Here is a 19,271-nt window from a genome sequence, read left to right on the forward strand (position 1 = left end):
ATCGGTACCTTGAAGGCGGGAAGCGAGCTTGTTCTTCGCGATCTGCATTCCGAACTGCCGGGTCGGCGAAGCATTGGCGGAAATGCTGTTCGAAGGTTGGCCAGTTAGTGGTGTGGGGATCGTGGTTGATAAACCAATTCCTGGCGACCTCAATAAGGTAGAAGAAACGTTGAGGAATTTTAAAGCATCATCCCACTGGTTGTAGGCACCGCAGCTTTCATAAGTGTCAAGCCAGTCATCCACGTCTTCGTCGCGACGACCAGCGAACAGCGGCGGGTCGCGTTGTCATGTGGGCACACGGAGCACAGTGGGGGGCGGCGGTGTACCCGAGGAAGAGGGTCCGGCCGGGTCGGGACTGCTTTCGGTTGACATAACAATGATGGCTTTTGCCAAACGGCGACCGGCACGTAGCTCAAGCGAGAGGCAGAGCACAAGGCAGCAAGGCGATCAAATTTCACCTCCACCACTCGTGAAAGAAGGCAAGGTCGAGACGGCAAAGTCGTGCGGCAAGGAGCCGGCGCCGCGGGACGATGATGATGCTATGTACGAAAGAAAGGAGAAGATTATGATCTGTACAAATGAAAGAAAATCCGGGAAGAGCTCAATATATATATATATATATATATATATATATATATATATATATATATATATATATATATATATATATAAACACTCTCAAGGTTCGTATACAGACAGCATTAATACCCAAGAAAGTAGCAGGGGGGACAGCAGCCTATGTAGCTCAGTTGGAAGAGCACCGGACGCGATATTCGGAGGTCGTGGGTTTGGTCCCCACTATTGGCACGTTGTTTTTTCTTCTACTTTGTGCTTAATTATCTTTTCCCTGAACAGTTCACCATACTAATTTCTGTGATTATCCAAGTAATAATTAAAAACAAAGACAAAGTATAATCCCCAATGCTTTCCTTGACCTCGTCGACTGTTGGCTTCTTTCCTTCATGTATTATAACGAGCACCCTCATTTCCCCTTCATTTATCAGCTTGTAGCTTACGGGGGTGTCGGTTCTGGCAGTCTGGAAGCCATAGGTAGCGTAAGAGGGTTCTAGCACAGCTTTCGCCCTCGCTCTTGACTACGTTCTACGTGACGCTGGCGGTAACACAGGACGTTCCACGTCCGCCGCAATGGTTGAGTGTGGCGCTGGTGAACACTCTCAAGGTTCGTATACAGACAGCATTAATACCCAAGAAAGTAGCAGGGGAGACAGCAGCCTATGTAGATCAGTTAGAAGAGCACCGCACGCGATAATCGAAGGTCGTGGGCTCGGTTCCCACCATCGGCACGTTGTTTTTTCTTCTACTTTGTGTTTAATTATCTTCCCCTGAACAGTTTACATTACTAATTACTTTCCTTGGCCTCGTCGACTGTTCGCTTCTTTCTTTCATATATATATATATATATATATATATATATATATATATATATATATATATATTGAAATGTGGATTTAATAGTTCGTTAGAACGTATAGCGCAGCCAGTAATTCGGGCACAGCAGGGTCGAATTGTCAGCCGCAGGGCATAGCTTCAAGCACGAGAGATGGGCGCCGGAGCCAAGCGATGGTGATGGCGATGCCGCAGCGTTTTCCGTTCCTTGTCTTCTTTACATTTCCCCCACGTGAAGAAGTCGCCATCCTGGCGACTCAGGGAGAAGAGGCGACCAGAGGGTTGTAATATGGCTTGAGGCGGCTAACGTGGACAATCTCGCGGCCGCGACGGCGGTGGTCGGAAGAAGGGGTGACTGGCTCGATGACGTAGTTCACAGGGGATGTGCGTTCCAAGACGCGATAAGGTCCGTGGTATTTGGTGTCTAGTTTGTTGGTGGCAGGAACGCATAGCCAAACGAAGCTGTCGGCCTGGAACGTGGGAGCAGGGGTAACGGTATCATGCTGATCTTTGCGATATCCTTGAGTGTTGGAGGTAAACGTGCGAGCTAGCTGACGGCATTCCTCGGCCTTCTGTACAATGTCTGACAAAGCACTGTACTCAGAGGAATCTGGATGGTATGGCAAAATTGTGTCCAGAGTACAAGATGGTTCACGGCCGTATAAGAGAAAGAAGGGTGAAAAACCAGTTGTTGCTTGGGTGGCAGTGTTGTACGCGAACGTTACGAATGGCAGTTCTTGGTCCCAGTTGGAGCTTCCAGATTCAGATGTAACATACATTGCGAGCATGTCCCCAAGCTTACGGTTGAAGCGCTCCGTGAGGCCGTTTGTTTGCGGGTGGTACGCAGTTGTAGCTAGATGTATCGATTTACAAGACGACAGGAGCTCTTGGACTACTTCGGAAAGAAAGACACGACCTCTATCACTCAGTAGCTCGCGGGGGGCGCCGCGTCGAAGAATGAAGTGGTGCAGAAGAAATTGGGCTACCTCTCGGGCTGTCGCCGCGGGAAGTGCAGCAGTCTCGGCGTAACGGGTCAGGGGGTCGACGGCGACGATGACCCATCGATTACCAGCGGCACTGCATGGTAGCGGACCATAAAGGTCGATTCCCATGAGATCAAACGGGCGAGCTGGACATGGTAAAGGCTGAAGAGGGCCAGCAGGGTGGCGAGAAATCTTGCGTTGCTGACAGGCGGTACAAGAACGAATGTAGCGACGTACGAAATTGTATATTCCCCGCCAGTAGTACCTTTGACGAATTCGATCATAGGTTTTGAGGACGCCGGCATGAGCGCTTTGCGGGTCACTGTGATGGTGGGCACGAACCTCGGAGCGGAGGTGGCGCGGAATGACAAGAAGCCACGTTCTGCCGTCTGAGCTGTAGTTCCTTCGGTAGAGAAGGCCGTCCCGAATGGCGAAATGGGAGGCCTGTCGGCGGAGTGCCCGAGGATGCGTAGCCGCGGAAGTAGTGCCAAGGATATATAGCAGGCTAGAAACCCAAGGATCTTGTCGTTGCTCGAAAGGCAGACCCTCAATGGTGAGTGCTGACAAGGATGCTTGAGGAGGGGACGATGAGTTAGGCGAGCACACCGGTGACCGAGAAAGAGCGTCGGCGTCAGAGTCCTTGCGGCCAGAGCGGTGCACTATACGGATGCCGTATTCCTGAAGCCTGAGAGCCCAGCGCCCGAGACGGCCAGACGGATCCTTGAGAGACGCGAGCCAGCAGAGAGCGTGATGATCTGTAACTACCTCGAAGGAGTGGCCGTATAAGTAAGGGCGGAACTTCGTTACAGCCCACACGATTGCTAAGCACTCCTTTTCGGTAACGGAGTAGTTGGACTCGGCTTTGGTGAGAGCACGGCTGGCGTAGGCGACAACGTATTCGGAGAAGCCAGGCTTGCGCTGGGCGAGGACGGCGCCGAGGCCGACACCACTGGCATCGGTGTGAAGTTCTTTAGGTGCAGTAGGGTCGTAATGGCGAAGGGTTGGCGGTGACGTCAGAACATTGCGCAGTGTCGCGAATGCATCATCGCAGGCTGGCGACCAAGAGGCGAGGTTAGGGGTGCCTTTCAAGAGCTGTGTAAGGGGGGCTATGATGGTTGCGAAATTCTGATCAAAACGACGAAAGTACGAGCAGAGGCCCACGAAGCTTCGCAGTTGTTTCAAAGTGGTCGGTTTCGGAAAGTCAACGACGGCGCGCAGCTTCTCAGGATCAGGCAGAACTCCATCTTTACACACAACATGTCCGAGTATTGTGAGCTGGCGGGCACCAAAGTGGCACTTTTTGAGGTTCAGTTGAAGACCGGCGCGGGTTAGGCAGATGAAGACCTGGCGAAGTCGAGTCAGATGGGTCGGGAAGTCGGTTGAAAAGACGACGATGTCATCAAGGTAGCATAAACAGATGTTCCATTTCAGGCCGCGCAGTACAGTGTCCATCATTCTTTCAAATGTGGCTGGGGCGTTACAGAGTCCGAATGGCATAACATTAAATTCGTATAGTCCGTCTGGAGTAATAAAGACGGTCTTAGGACGATCCGCCTCTGCCATGGGCACCTGCCAGCACCCGGAGCGTAAATCGAGTGAGGAAAAGAATTCTGCGCCTTGCAAGCAGTCTAGGGCATCGTCGATTCGTGGGAGGGGGTACACATCACGATGAGTGATTTTGTTGAGACGGCGATAATCAACACAAAATCGTATGGAGCCATCCTTCTTTTTAACTAGGACCACAGGAGACGACCATGGGCTACAGGATTCTCTAATTACTCCGCGTCGGAGCATGTCATCGACTTGTTGGGCAATTACACGGCGCTCAGTCGGGGACACACGATACGGCCGCTGATGGAGAGGTGGATGAGCGCCAGTGTCGATGAGGTCGGAAATGGTCGTCGTGCGACCCAAGGAAGATTGCAGGATGTCGAAGGAGGAGTGGAATTGGTGTAGAAGGCAAAGAAGTTGCTTGCGGTGGCGCGGCTCTAGAGCGCTGTCCACAGAATGGTCAAAAAGGTCCCGCTGTAGCGGATCGGAAGCCACACGAGTTGGGGGCAAGGCGTCAACTTGGCAAACAGGGAATGACTCATCATCAAAGGCGAACAGAAGGTCCACGGGCTCGATGCGGCCAAGGCACTTCCCTTCGATCAACATAGTGGGAGACGCAAGAGGATTGGCTACCAGAAGTGTGCTAGCGCCGTTGTTCATGTCAATGACGGCAAACGGCAGCGGTAAGTGGCGGCGGCGGCAGACAACGTTAGAGGGCACAAAGAGGACTGTCGCGGCGGAGGTAAAAGAGGCAGTGAGGGGAACCAGAACAGCGCTAACGGGTGGGATGGTTGTGTCATGAGCTACGAGGAGTTTGGTCGCAAAACGAGGACACGGCTCGTGGAGCAGGGCATCAGACGGTGCATCACTCGATTCAATGGGCTCTATTTGAGGACTGGCGCAGTCAATGATAGCATGATGCTGGGACAGGAAATCCCAGCCGAGAATGACGTCATGAGAACATGTGGGGAGAACGACGAATTCGATGATGTACAAGGCTGCAGCAATGACGACGTGAGCAGTGCAGATAGCTGTCGGCTGTATACTGTGAGCGGATGCGATACGAAGCGATAGTCCCTCGAGAGGCGTAGTCACTTTTCGGAGGGAGCGGCAGAGTTTTTGGCTGATAACTGATACAGCGGCACCGGTGTCGACGAGCGCAAGAGTATGAACACCTTCAACGATGACAGCAGTAACATTCGCGGGATTAAGACGAGGACTTTGAAATTCTGTCGAATACGTAGTTCGTGCTTCGCGAACTGCGGCGGTTAGTTTTCCGCCAGAGTAGCGGGTCGTCGGCGCATTGGCGAAATGGAGCGGCGACGTGATGATGGCGAACGACGAGGCAGGAAGTCCGGAGGGTCAGGGGGTGCTGTTGGAGGACCCGATGGGACGGGGAACTGGGGGGGCAAATAAGGTGGCGCAGGCCGCGCAGCAAAGGCCATATTTATTCGGCGCCGGCAGTAGCGTGTAGTGTGCCCAGGGATGCCGCAGTGGTAGCAAATAGGCCTTGCCTGCAGTGCGCCATGGAGATTGTGTCTGACGCAAGGGGGGAGCAAACGCTGTTGGTGCCGAACGCATAGGGGGCGAAGCATAGGCATATGCTGGCTCAGGAGGTGGACTTGAAGTAACTTCGGCATACGTGCGACGCAATAAATGAGGAGCCGGCGCGAATGCTGGAGCGTAGCTCAGTGGCGCAACGCCGGACGATGAAATTGTGGTCGTGGGGAACGGCATTGAGGGTGCGACCGGAGCTGATTGAGGAACAGAATTAGGAAGGACTTCAGATACATGCTGCTGGATTGCACGGCGAAGCTCCGGAACAAGGCCAGTTGGTGACGACTACTTAACATATGGCTGCAGGGACAGTTGTCGCGCGACCTCCTGACGTACAAGAGCCTTGATGTCTTCAGAGAGGCTAGATGACTCCCTCTCCGCGGCTAGTCCCGCAAGTGATGCTTGAGGGTGGCGAATCAAAACACGCTCCTTGCGAAGTTCGTCGTAGCTTTGACAGAGGTCATAGATTTCCTTGACTGTCGTGGGGCCTTTGGCGACGAGCATGTTGAAAGCGCCGTCATCAATTCCTGTGAGGACATGACGTATCTTAACGGCCTCGGTCATGGTCGGGTCACCGCGACGACACATATCAACAATGTCCTCAATGTAACTGGTGAACGTTTCACCGGGCAGCTGCAGTCGCGACCGAAGACGCTGTTCCGCGCGGAGTTTTCGGACGGCGGGGCGGTCAAAGACATCAGAAAATTTCGTCTTGAAACTCGCCCAGGTAGTAAAGTCCGACTCGTGGTTTCTAAACCACAGATTAGCGACGTCGCTCAAGTAAAAGATGATATTGTTGAGCTTACGGTTGTCGTCCCAGTTATTGTGACGGCTGACCCGTTCGTAAGTGGTCAGCCAATCGTCGACGTTGTCATCGCTGCTTCCACTGAAGCTAGCGGGGTCCCGTTGACGACTCGCACCTGTGCAGGTGACGGGCGGAGGTAGGTGCAATGAAGTCGACTCCGTCATTGGTGTAGTCAACGTTCTGCTGCAAAGTTCCAGGGCGAGATGGGTACAGGGAACCTCAGATTGACCTCCACCAAGTGAAATGTGGATTTAATAGTTCGTTTTAACGTCTAGCGCTGCCAGTAATTCGGGCACAGCAGGGTCGAATTGTCAGCCGCAGGGCACAGCTTCAAGCACGAGAGATGGGCGCCGGAGCCAAGCGATGGTGATGGCGATGCCGCAGCGTTTTCCGTTCCTTGTCTTCTTTACAATATATATATATATATATATATATATATATATATATATATTCAAAGCCACATAGACCTTTGGTGCACCAACTTTTTGAAATAAGGTGTGGTCGCCTGGGCGCCCAGACTATAAATACTGATGTCGAATAAATTTGCTAAAGTACTCAGGCTTCTCCGAAACTCCTACTCAGGTTTCTTTTACATATTCATCCTCGTTCAATTCGTTTGGCTGCAATGCTCGGCATTGATTTCCCAAGCCTCATGTTCAGCTCCATAAAAGTACTATAAAGCGCAAGAAACAAGAAGCATGACAAGCATTCACAGAGGGGATCTGAAATACCCGAAAATAACATGTTACACAATAAAAGGACAAGGCACGTTAATAAAAAACTGCGCTGTCTGTAGCTCGTGCTGAATGTAGGAAATCCAATAAAAATAAGGAGTAACTACGCGAACAAATTGTAATAGGTGCCATTTCCCTGTAAAAGAAAATTGTTCGGAAGTATTTAGATTATATTGAGTATTTGTATTAAATTGTAAACGTTTCTAAAGCAAAGAAAAGAAAAGCAATACGGAATTTTCTATAATTAGAATCAGTCATGTTCATTATTCCTGGTGTTCAAATCATGCGCAACAAACTTACCGGAGGCAACACGTGTGCATAGTTGTACTGGGTGAAAAATACATAGGTCGCTCACTGAAGGTCTCACGCCGACGTGTGCTAATATATAGGACACACAGAAGGGTTTAGATGATCATAGGAGGCTCTATTTGTACACCAATGGCAAACGTTTTGTTACAAGGCCTACGCCTACTTCGGACGTGCTACATATCCCACGCTTCGTAACAGCACACGTATATCTAGAAAGTAGAAGCATTTCTCCAGCAATAATACTGCTGCATATTGTTTGCTAATGATTTTTACCAGGCTGTTTTAGATTTCGAGGAGTCACTGCGCTGCTGGCCCTGCTTAAGTCATTGAAACAGTGCAATGCCGACCCCACCGGCATCCTAAGCCAGTGACCTATATTTGGCGGATGAAGAGATGAATGCCAATAATTTATTTAAATTTTAAATTTCAGGCCTTGTCTGATGCATATCAATACCGATTTTATAACATGCAGAGCTATTATTTTTTCGGTGCGCACGTTCGGCAAAAATGTCTGACTCCCCAACTAAAATATTTCTTCGTTTTTAGATCAGTTTCAAGCCTGACATAAATGTGATATATAGGCAATATTGGAACGTATTTTGGGCGCCAACAGGAAACACTGCTCGAAGCGAGAAGCACCTGCTGCAAAACAACACCGCTATCGCACGTGCAGCAACGGCTGCAATCCAGCCGCGATATTACATTGCACCATGAACCTGGTGTTGCTGTTTTGCCGCAAACCTTGCATGAGGCAGCATATAGCGCTAGTCGGTTACAGGATAGCTATGGGCTGAATGCATCTTGTATGCAAGATCGACCTAAACGTCCTCAGCAAACATCAGTGGAAAACTGGGAGAAGAAATTTAGTTATCGGTTCAAAGGCAACTGGAGAAGCATATCCTCCTTCCGCTCGGCTATGTTAATAAGCGATACTCTGTATATAAGAGACTCGGAAAATTCCTAAGAGATCGCCATGAAATTACGAACTCTTTACAAGTGAAAGCGATCAACATTTCTGGTTCGCTCTAAATATACCGTCACAATTGAACCTAATCTCCCTGCCGCAGCGCGTTTCCATTCGCTACCAAAATTATGATTTTTTCATAAAACATCGCTACATGGGGAATACGGTCTGAACAAAAAACTGAAACTTGAATTAGCAGGTGGGAGGTGCGCCGAAAAGTTGCGGAAAGTTGCCTTAAGATGGCTTACTAATATGCCGGTTTATTCTGGGTTTTTTGAAAGAGCATGTTAGCCGACTTTCAAATAAACAAGAAAACCTAATTTATTGAGGTCGCATTAGGAAATTAGGTGGATGTCAGTCCGCAAGAAGAACGCGCCTGAGCGAACTCCACTGTTGCGATGCGTCCGTCCTATCGTTCAGTCCAGCTTCGACTGACTCTCTCGGTATTCATATTTCACACCTTCGCATCGTTCTTTCCACGGTTGAACCACTGGTACCGGCACGTACACCAGTCACACACACGTCAGAGACGGCTCGCCCTCTCTCCTCACGTGAGCTTGCTCTGCGGTTTCGTGCGCTGCGGCGACGGCCGTGAGAAAGTTCGTTTTAGCCTTGGCTGGGCGCGGTGTCGGATAGCGGCGTCAGCGTTCGATGGTCAAGGTAGACAATACCTAAACGGGCGCTTTGGTCGGCGTTGTCGGCGTAGCGTTGACACGACCCTCCCGAATTTGCGCCTGTCCTCAGGTGCAAGCATTTCGGGGAGATGGCATAAGCTCATTAGCGACGAGATCGCGCTCCTTATACATCCGCAGTTGTTCAACGTTCACTGTTTTTCGGTTGATTTCACCAGGTGCGTGGTGTAGCCTTTCTATGACTACAAGGTTTGGCTGCTTGATCACTTCTGTAATTTCAAAGGGGCCTTCGTAGCGCGCGTTAAGTGTGTTCCGTGCGCCGGCTTCGAGCACGACGAGATCTCCGGGTTGAAATCCTGGGGCCCGTCGCCTTGAGTTACATCGGGCGGTTGATTCGTGTTGGCTCTCGAGAAGGCAGTCCCTCGTTTCCGCGCGTCCGTTTTCTAGATCGTGGAGTTGCTCCGCTTCTTCGATCTCGTTCTCAACTGAGGCGATTTAGCTCTCCGGGAATTTTTGGGTCGTAGCCATGCATTAGCCAGAAGTGGCTGTAGTTTCCGTGACGGTGTTTGGTAGCGTTAATAGCGAACGTTGCTTTGGGAAGTTGCTTCTTCTATGCACTGTTGTTCTCGATGGTCTTGCGAAGCACTTGTTTGAGGGTTCCGACCATTCTCTCGATAAGACCGTTGGATTGAGGACAATACGGAGGGGAGTTGATGTGAGTTATCCCGAGCCTGTTGTGAAACTGTGTTGTTCGTTTGTTCACAAATCCTCTAGCCTGATCGGTGATTATGATGCTCGGAATGCCAAATCTTGGGATCCAGCTTTCGGTCAGAAATTCTAGGTAGTGTGCTGACGAAGTGCTCGGCACGGCCACAGCGTCCATGTATCGTGGTGCGTGGTCAATGCACACAAGCACATAGCCGCTGTTTTTGTCGAGAGGTCCCATGTGGTCCAGTGAGATGACAACGTTCGGTTCGGCGGGAATGTCTCTTGGCCGGAAGCAACCTTCGTTTCGCGTGGTGCGGGTGTTTATTGTCTGGCACGTGTGGCAGGTCTCTATGTACTGACGGATGTCCTTGGTCATAGACGGCCACCAGTACTTTTTTCTGAATGAGGTCTTTGGTTTTTTGAGGCCGAGGTGTCCGTTGTCGTGGAAAACCAGCATGACGTTACTTCGGAGAGTGGCGGGGACAATCACTCGCTTGCATATACGACCTTTCTGAAACGATCGCCTGATAACGATGCCATTATCAATTTCGTAGTCAGATGTGTCGTTCGCAGCCTCGGTCCGGAACGTTTGGTAGTCTGGGTCGTCTTCTTGTAGCTCGCGTAGACGGCTGTGTTCGCTGACGATTACGGTGAGACAGAGGAGGTCGTGAGTTGAAAGTCGTTCTTCTCTTGGTTCAGTGGCGTCTGCCTGTCTTGAGAGTGTGTCTGCCGCGGTGTTCTGGCGTCCAGGCCTGTGCTTCACATGAAAGGTGTACTCCGCAAGGTCGAGGGCCCATCTTGCAAACCTGCGGTTGGTTGCACCCTTTTTCACCAAGTACGACAAGTTGAAGTTGTCCGTGTACACCGTGAATCGTGGACCTCCTCGTAGGTAGATTGCGAATTTTTCGGTGATAGCCCAGTGAAGGGCCATGGACTCGACCATGTTTGAATGTAATCCCCTGTCGTGCCTGTTTAAAGAGCGGCTTGCGTACTCAATTATACGCCCCTTTCCGTCTTGAGTTTGGGAGAGTACTGCCCCAAGTCCTGTCTGAGAGGCGTCACCGTGCACATAGGTAGGACAGTCTGGACGGAAGTTCGCCAGAGTGGGCGGACTTTTTAGGGCCTTTTTCACAATGTCGACAATTCTTTGGTGTTCGCTTGTCCAGACGAATGTAGCATCACTTGCGAGAAGCTGACGTAGCGCGTATGTGAGCTTTCTGAGCTGTGGCACAAACTTACGCTAATGGTTTGCGAACAGGAGGAATGAGTATAACGTCTTCGCGTTGCGATGCGGTTCAAACTTGTCTATGGCGGAGACCCTTTCTTCGTCGAGCGTTCGCCCTTCTGCCGTTATCACGTAGCCTAGAAATTGAACTTTATCTCGCACGAACTGGCACTTTTGCATGTCCATTTTTAGACCGTTGATGACGATTCTTCTTAGCGCCTCTTCAAGCAGGTTAAGTGCCTCTGTAACCATTGCTGCCCCCTGTCCGACGTCGTCCATGTACGTGGACGTTCTGCCGAGGCCATCGAATGTGCGACACATCACCCTCTGCATCATCTGTGGTGCCTTGCAAAAGCCGAAAGCCATGCGTAGGTACTCGTATTTTCCGTCGGGGGTGACGAATTCTGTCTTGTGAACGTCTTCAGCCTTCACTCGGATGGTTAGGAAAGCTGCCTTCACATCTAGGACGGTGAAATATGCTGATCCTTCCCTCATGATGTCATCAATCACATCCTCCATGATCGGCATCGGATACGAAGGGTTGATCGTCTTCTCGTTAAGCTTGCGATAGTCGTGCACCATTCTTCGTGGGGTCGTTGGATGCATCGGCTGGTCCACGACGATTGTTGGAGCGCCGTATTCGCTCTCGCTTGGCCGTATTATACCCTTGGCGAGGTAGTCTTCCACTTGTTCTCTGATGAACTGCCGGTCAGCTGGGGAGCACCTGTATGGTCTCGATGTCACTGGCACGCTGTCCCGTAGTTCGATGCTGTGTTCGGCGTGGGGACACATGCCAAGAGTGTCAGTTTTCGACGTGAGGGCCTCATGATGCTTGTATAGGATAGATCTAAGCGCATCCTTTCCGCCAGCATTAGCGTGCTTGGTCATTTTTGATGCCGCATCTTCTACCAGAGTCTTGAATTCTTTGTCGGGAACGCAGTCCTTCGCACTGAAGCGCCAAAGCCATTATCGTAGGAAGCAGGCTCAGCGGCTTGCTGACAGAATGAAGCTATCAGAGCCTCTCCCGTTCGTTGCGTGGATTTCGGACGCTGGATTGACGAGCTCGATGACGCGTTGGCAGTTTCGGTCTCTTGCACAAGAGTCACATCATTAGTTGGATGGAAGGTCACATCCACGTTGGCGGTGCGGCGCCAGTCGGATCCGAGAATAAGGTCTATAGATTCCGGCAACGGCTCGACGACTACGTCTCGGGGAAGCACTCTCGTTGTTCCCCTCAAGACTGAGCGTTGCCTAGCGTGATGGATTAATACTTTGGTTTAGGACCTGTATCGACCCCGTAGCGTGCCTAGCGTGCTTATCAATGTCCGCGCAAAGTGCCTCTTAACTCAGAATTGATACATTGGCTCCACTGTCAATACAAATCTTGAGCGGCCTGTTGTTTACGTGGCCCGTAACGATTGGCAATGTGCCGCAGTTGGAGTGCAAGAAACAGTTTGCTTGCCTGTTGGGTGGTGTGCCGCTGTTAGCGCTGTTGAACCTGGCAGATCGTCGCTGCTCCGCCCTGATGGTAGCTGCGGGTTTGGGTTTGCTGCATTCTCAGGATAAGTGGCCGGTGTCACCGCAGTTATAGCATGACCTTGCGGTAGGCTGTCTCGACTGCGTAGGTCTTCTGGTTTAGTGCGGCCTGACGTCATCTGGAGGAGCGTTGGACACTCTGCTGGATCGCCTGAGTTGAGTGCATTGACTCATTAGGCGGAGTCGTGCTTCCTTGTCGTTACAAGTGGGCGAAGTTGTCGTGCGGCGTCGCGAGTCAAGTTGGGCTGCACGGTCGATCAACTCCGTCACTGTTGTGCAACACTGCGCTGCAAGCGGATTCGCCCAGGTGTCGTCTTCTATTCCACTCAGTATTAGGGAGATCCTCTCCTCGGTGGCGAGTGGGTACGGCACCTTGTCGAGGACAGAGTTCTTCGAATACATGTATTCCACGATGGACTTGGACGGTTCAAGGCGTCGTTTCCCTTGGTGGTCAAGCAACTCTTGCATTGAGAGATTTCGTTTGAAGCGGGTCGTGAGGGCTTCTTTCCATTCGGGCCACGTGTTGCACATTGTCCCGTACGAGCTGCGCCAGTCTCTCGCAGCTCCCGTTAGACGTGTTGCCGCGCTAGCCAGAAGAGTGACTCCGTCCAGTGCGCTAGAGCAGCGATGCGCTCCACTTGAGAAATCCTGCCACTTGCACTTTGATGTGGTGATCCGTCATACACAGAAGGGATGGCGGATGATGTGTCACTGGTTGAATGGATCTGAATGGGTGCCGTGGGTTCGGGATTCGTCGTCAACGCGTTGGCCAGCTGTGCTTGCGTGGTGGCGATCATGGCTAGAATCGCAGCCATATTCGGTCCTCCGTCACCAATGGCGCAAGTTGGCGTTCTCGGTATCTCCGTTGTTGCGGCTCTTGTGTCATCAGCTGGAACTTGAGCGGGTGGTGGGCTTGATGCAGAACTCTTAACGTTGTGCGGTGGCGTTGGGGCGTGTGCACTGACGTGGCCGCGGCCGTGCACTCCAGGTGAAGTAGGCGTGGTCGCCTGGTCAAGCTGCATACGGACAGTCTCCACCTCGACGCGTAGCTCCTTGATTGTAGACAGCACCTCCAGGTACGCCTGCCTGTCGTAGTCGTTGGCAGCCTGGTTTAGCGTTGGCGTGTCCATATCTACGGAGACTCATCGACCAACGTTGTCTTCGAGGATTCGTGAGACTAGATCATCCTTGCTTCTGGAGCACAGCAGTTGTCTTGCTTTCAATTCGTCCGCAAGCTGCTGATTCGTAGCAGTGCCCAAGCAGTTGCGGCCGACCGAGGACATCAGAAAGTTGACGGTCGTTGAGTCGGAGCGAGTCGAGAATGTTCGCCTGTGAGCTGCTGCGTCTTATGTGGTTGCGTATGACTGACATCCTGTCGACTGCGCCATGTTAGCGGACACACAAATAAACAAGAACTAATTTATTGAGGTCGCATTAGGAAATTAGGTGGATGTCAGTCCGCAAGAACGCGCCTGTGCGAACTCCACTGTTGCGATGCGTCCGTTCTATCGATCGGTGCAGCTTCGACTGACTCTCTCGGTATTCACATTTCACAACTTCACATCGTTCTTCCCACAATTGAATCCCTGGTACCGGCACGTACACCAGTCACACACACGTCAGAGACGGCTCGCCCTCTCTCCTCAAGTGATCTTGCTTCGTGCGCTGCGGCGACGGCCGTGAGAAAGTTCGTTTTAGCCTTGGCTGGGCGCGGTGTCGGACAGCGGTGTCAGCGTTCGATGGTGAAGGTAGACAATGCCTAAACGGGCGCTTTGGTCGGCGTAGTCGGCGTAATGCTGACAAGCATAACTAATTCATTTGTCAATGGTCAATACAGCTTGTTTGATAAGAATGTTTCCGACTCGCCCAAGGTGGAGATATATTTATTGGGGAGATAATGTTAAGGAAACTCATTACAGGTCCTATTACTGCCTTAATTCAGTTGAAATAAACTGCGTGCTCACCCCTAATATTTCAATTCGGCGCACGCATATGGTATTAGCACCTGCTTTCACAATTCGCATTCTATTTATCACCAGCACTTAATTTTAAGCACATTAACTATACCTGAATAAAAACACCAAGCCTGAGTCGTTCCTTATCAGAATTTCGTTTCTGGGATGAGTAGCACGACCAAGGCACCGTGTCAACATGTTTACGACATCACTTAACAAGCTGAGACATTGACCACGAACCTCGCGTGAAGCATCCGCCTAGTTGCAGGGCCGAAGCGGATTCTAAGCCATGACTTTATTGCTGGGAATTGGCAAGAACTCATTAGCCCGCGTGTGCGATACAGCACACTCCCGTGCCGTTGATTGCATTGCGTTGTTTCCATTAACTTCAGTCTCTGCGCTAATGATTCGCATGTTCTACTCGGCTTATTAAGTTAAAATCATAGCATTTATTTTTTGGTGTTCTTCACTGTAGCCTCTAACGTCATCGCAAGTATTCTGATACCTTTAATAAAGTCTTAGTATTCACGTGATATGAAACGCTAAGGCGTAATATATGGCCTTGTGGCCTATGCAGCCTTGCACACCTGGCACTGTGAAAGGGCAGCATTCAGCTTCCTCAACATTTCTATCCCACAACCTCCCCTGATTAGAAAAACATTTTAGGCTCCATTTATAAACGCATATGAGTGAAACTGTTCCTAACGCTAAGTTAAAGTTAAATTGGTTCACAGGAAGGGAAAGGCGCAGTAACTGTCACACTTGCTCTGTGGACACCCGAACCGCGCCGTAAGGGAGGGGAGGAAGGCGGGAATGAAAGTGGAAAGAGAGAAAGAGGAGCCGTAGTGGAGGGCTACGGAGTAATTTCGACCACCTGGGGATCTTTAACGTGCGCTGACATCGCACAGCACACGACGCCTCTTCGTTTCGCCTCCATCGAAACGCAGCCGCCGTGAACAAATGACATTTGAGGAGGAGTAGGAAGTCCAGCTACCGCATCGCTGAGATGTCGAAATTATGCCACATAGACATTAGACAACAACTGACAGACGTTACAGTGTGGACCGTGCTAGCTATGCAGAAACACTCCACTGTAAGCCTACCTAAAACAGGCGTTGTAAATTTCTGTATTTCTAGAGGAGCCGGATGTCACCTCCTTCAAGGCATATATGAGCATGCTGCTTCCAAAATTCTCGCCCCACATTTAAAATGTCTCTGCAAAATTAATCAACGAAATTTAAAGCTACTCAGGCATAAATTTCCACATAAAAATATTCATTTATCGCACTCTTTCTTTTGCGATGCCTTAGGTTTCGCGCTACAATACTGAGCCTATTACTTCCGCTGCGGGGCGGGGCGGGGGGAGGCGATCCTGCAATGATCTATTCGGTGTTGGAAGGGTGGCGCTGGCTTGTTAGGCAACAGCGGCAGCTCCTGGCTAGTGACAGTTATCAATTGTTCCTGATTGCGTCAGTATCTTAAAATTTTACGTTCGCACTGCCACCTCTACGTTTTAAGAGTTAGTACCTAGCAATTTTTCTCTTTGTCAGGACAGAACCCACCTGCGAGAAAAAAAAGCAATTAAATCCCTGTACAGTGGAAGCAGGGAGAGTCTGGTGCACCAGAAAACGCGCTATCCGGAGCAACAACCTGTGGTCTCTGGAACGCATTTTGAACTATTTCACGCAAGGTCAAATTGCACAGGCGAATATGTTTAAGAAATTTTGCAGTAATTGTATTTGCGTTCGTTAAGCATTCCGTTGAATTCTAATTTTTTCCCTACTTATGTAGAGCCCTGTGCAGCTCTCGGGCTTCGATTGTGAAGAATGATAATCATATTTTCAAGGCATGCTCTCCGCATTTGTTCTGCTCTCATGTATTCTTAATTTTGTACTGTGTTGTATTGGCCTGCATATATTCCAGGATTCAGAAGAGATTTTTATTTGAGAAATCGTTTTCCAGTTGAAGCTTCTGCGTGTGTTAATCGCTGTCAACCTTTTTTATACCTCCATTCAAGCTATGTCCATCTTCGGAATAACACTTTTACGAGGCTTTTGCAGGAAGCAATTGTTTTATCATCATCGTTTATTGCTTTTCAATCATCCTTACTCAAGCATTTTATCAAAGCAATGCCCGTCTTGCCCCCTATGACATAAAAGAAAGCTACGTATTGAGATGCCTTTTGTCAACTTTTTGTTGAACACTGCGGCTGTCGAGATAGTACCATTCTCCATTAAGTAACATTTTGTACTCGATAAACAAGTTCACTCTGTATCTTAGATCCTCCGTATCAGTAACGTGTAGACATTTCAAGAGGAGGATTGAAGAACAAAAAGCCTGTTCATTTTGAATGGAACAAAAAAAGAGCGATAATAGACGGGACGGTTCGGAAAACGAGGTGTGTGTATCGTATTCCCAATCGTCCGGCCTGTTAGCGCTGTTCCTTAGTTCCTTTCCACATGAACCAACCAGCTCGACAAAGCCTAACTCGTGTACATTTATTGGTGGACTAGGAAGCAGAAGAAAAGCACGTAAATGAAAAATGAGCGCAATAATTTGAACTAATGCGCCATCTGCTTTTATAAGAGTTTCACGATGTGCTTGCAGGACTCGTATAGTGTAGAGTTAAGGGATGTTTGCTTCACCGAATAAAAGGTGAGTCAGTATTTCACTTCATCCTTTCTGGAGTGTGCAAAGGTGTGAGTTGTAGCCACGAATATGTAACTTTAATGGTGTGATTTTGTTCATTGCGAAGCAGGATTTAAACCTTCCTTCACTGAACTAAACACAATCTAATGCCCATCATTACTGACTAATTAAGGAGCCACATTTTAAAAATGTGATGAGAGAACTCCTGTACTGCGTACCTCATGGGCAGTATAGTGCTATGCGGTGTTCTACTTCCTTATTATCATTCGATGTGCGCCCCGAAGCAAATCTATAGAAGTGTTATGAGAAACAGACTACGTATTCAGACAGCGAGTGGCAACGGTATAGACGCGCGGTGCAGTGCTTTTGTACCACTGCTTACGCGAGCCATTCATTCTGTTTCTTCCTAACGTGAATGTGCGGAGTGATATTGGTAATAATTTGCAGAATTATAAAGTATTTTCTTGCTTGCCATGAAGTAGCCCTTTCTTATATGTATACAAATTAGGAGTTAATTTACTACAGCATTTTCTACAAAATGATAGTTTCTGCGATATTCCAGGTTGGTTGGTTGGTTGGTTGGTTGATTCACAAGGAGGGAAAGGCGCAGTGTCACACTTGCTCTGTGGACACCTGAACCGCGCCGTAAGGGAAGGGAGGAAGGTGGGAGTGAAAGTGGAAAGAGAGAAAGGGGACCGTAGTGGAGGGCTACGGAGTAATTTCGACCACCTGGGGATCTTTAACGTGCGCTGACATCGCACAGCACACGGACGCCACTTCGTTTCGCCTCCATCGAAACGCAGCCGCTGAGGTCGGGTTCGAACCCGGGAACTCCGGCACAGTAGTCGGGCGTCTTACCACTGCGCCACCCCAGCGCTGATTACCATTTTCGGCTTTAACTACATGCTGTTTCGCCACTTTTAAATTAAGCATTGACGGATGCGATGAGCAATCTCTGTTCGATGACAAGCGAGCACATTTGCTGTTATCCCCGTTGCTTAATCGCTAAGGTCGTTTGCGGTCAAAATGAAAAGTTGCTTTAATGCACTCCAAGACTCTTCATTCGTTGTAACTGGCCTTGTCACCACCACCTGACAATATTGCGCTTGCAAATTTCGCCGGAACTCGCTAGCATTGCGTATCAGTACGGTGTATTTTTGTACGTTAAATGTAGACACGGCGCAAACGTCACTTAATGAAGACGACAAGGTTCACTGTGCAGCGCGGAATGTCTTGCAGTTGTTAGAAAAAGCACGATGAAAAACTGTCTCCTCTTTGAAGAGATCTTTCCACGCGCTGTAACCATAAGCTTGATAGACGCGTAGTCGGCCATAAATATAAATACGACACAGACAGTTTCGCTATTTCGCCTAAATAACGATTAAAAATATATGTGCTTTCATTCCACAGTGCTTCGTGCAAGAACACCTACAGGAGCGATAATATAGAATAGAAGCTCCAATCCCTACCTTTCAACAGTGTGGATTGTTTTACATTATACCAAAAAATGTACTTTAATGTCTGATATAATATGCAAAAAAAAAACATTTCATCTAATTACAGGACATTTATACAAAACTGTTTCCGCAAAACCTTGAACCCCATTCTTAGCCTCTAATATCATTGGTGCTTGCGAGGTAATCGATTATTACGTTACACGTTTTTTGTTTGATTTCTTTATTTGCAGCATGCCCTAAAAGTTTTCGCGCCCCGCCGGGGTGGCGCAGTGGTTACGGCGCTCTACTACTTTTCCCAAGGATGCGGGATCGAATCCCGGCCTCGGCGGCCGCTTTTCGATGGGGGCGAAACGCAAGGTGCCCGTGTGCTGTGTGATGTCAGTGCACGTTAAAGATCACCAGATGGTCTAAATTTCCGGAGTCCACCACTACGGCGTCTCTCATAGCCTGAGTCGCTTTGGGACGTTAAACCCCCCCAAAAACCAAACCAAAAGTTTTCGCATTCTCTGGCATAAAGCACCAAGGCATATTGTCTGTAAATAAACCTTCATGATTTAAAATTACCAACAATCTGCCTCTGAGGGAGCTTTTGCATCAGATTTCGGGAGGTTTGGCCACCTGGGTTTCTTTCAGGCTCACCATCAATGACGAGTAAACGATAAAATGGATTACGCAGCATCTACTGAAATATATTGCTTTCTGACCGTGATGAAAAAAACATTGCTCTAAAGGTGGCTACAGCGACGACACCTAAGACAGACAACAAACGTCGGGCATAATTTCATGTGAACTGTAACTT

Source organism: Amblyomma maculatum, unplaced genomic scaffold (genome assembly GCF_055883805.1).
Source record: "Amblyomma maculatum isolate TAMU_Amacu unplaced genomic scaffold, ASM5588380v1 scaffold_28, whole genome shotgun sequence".
Taxonomy (NCBI): Eukaryota; Metazoa; Arthropoda; class Arachnida; order Ixodida; family Ixodidae; genus Amblyomma; species Amblyomma maculatum.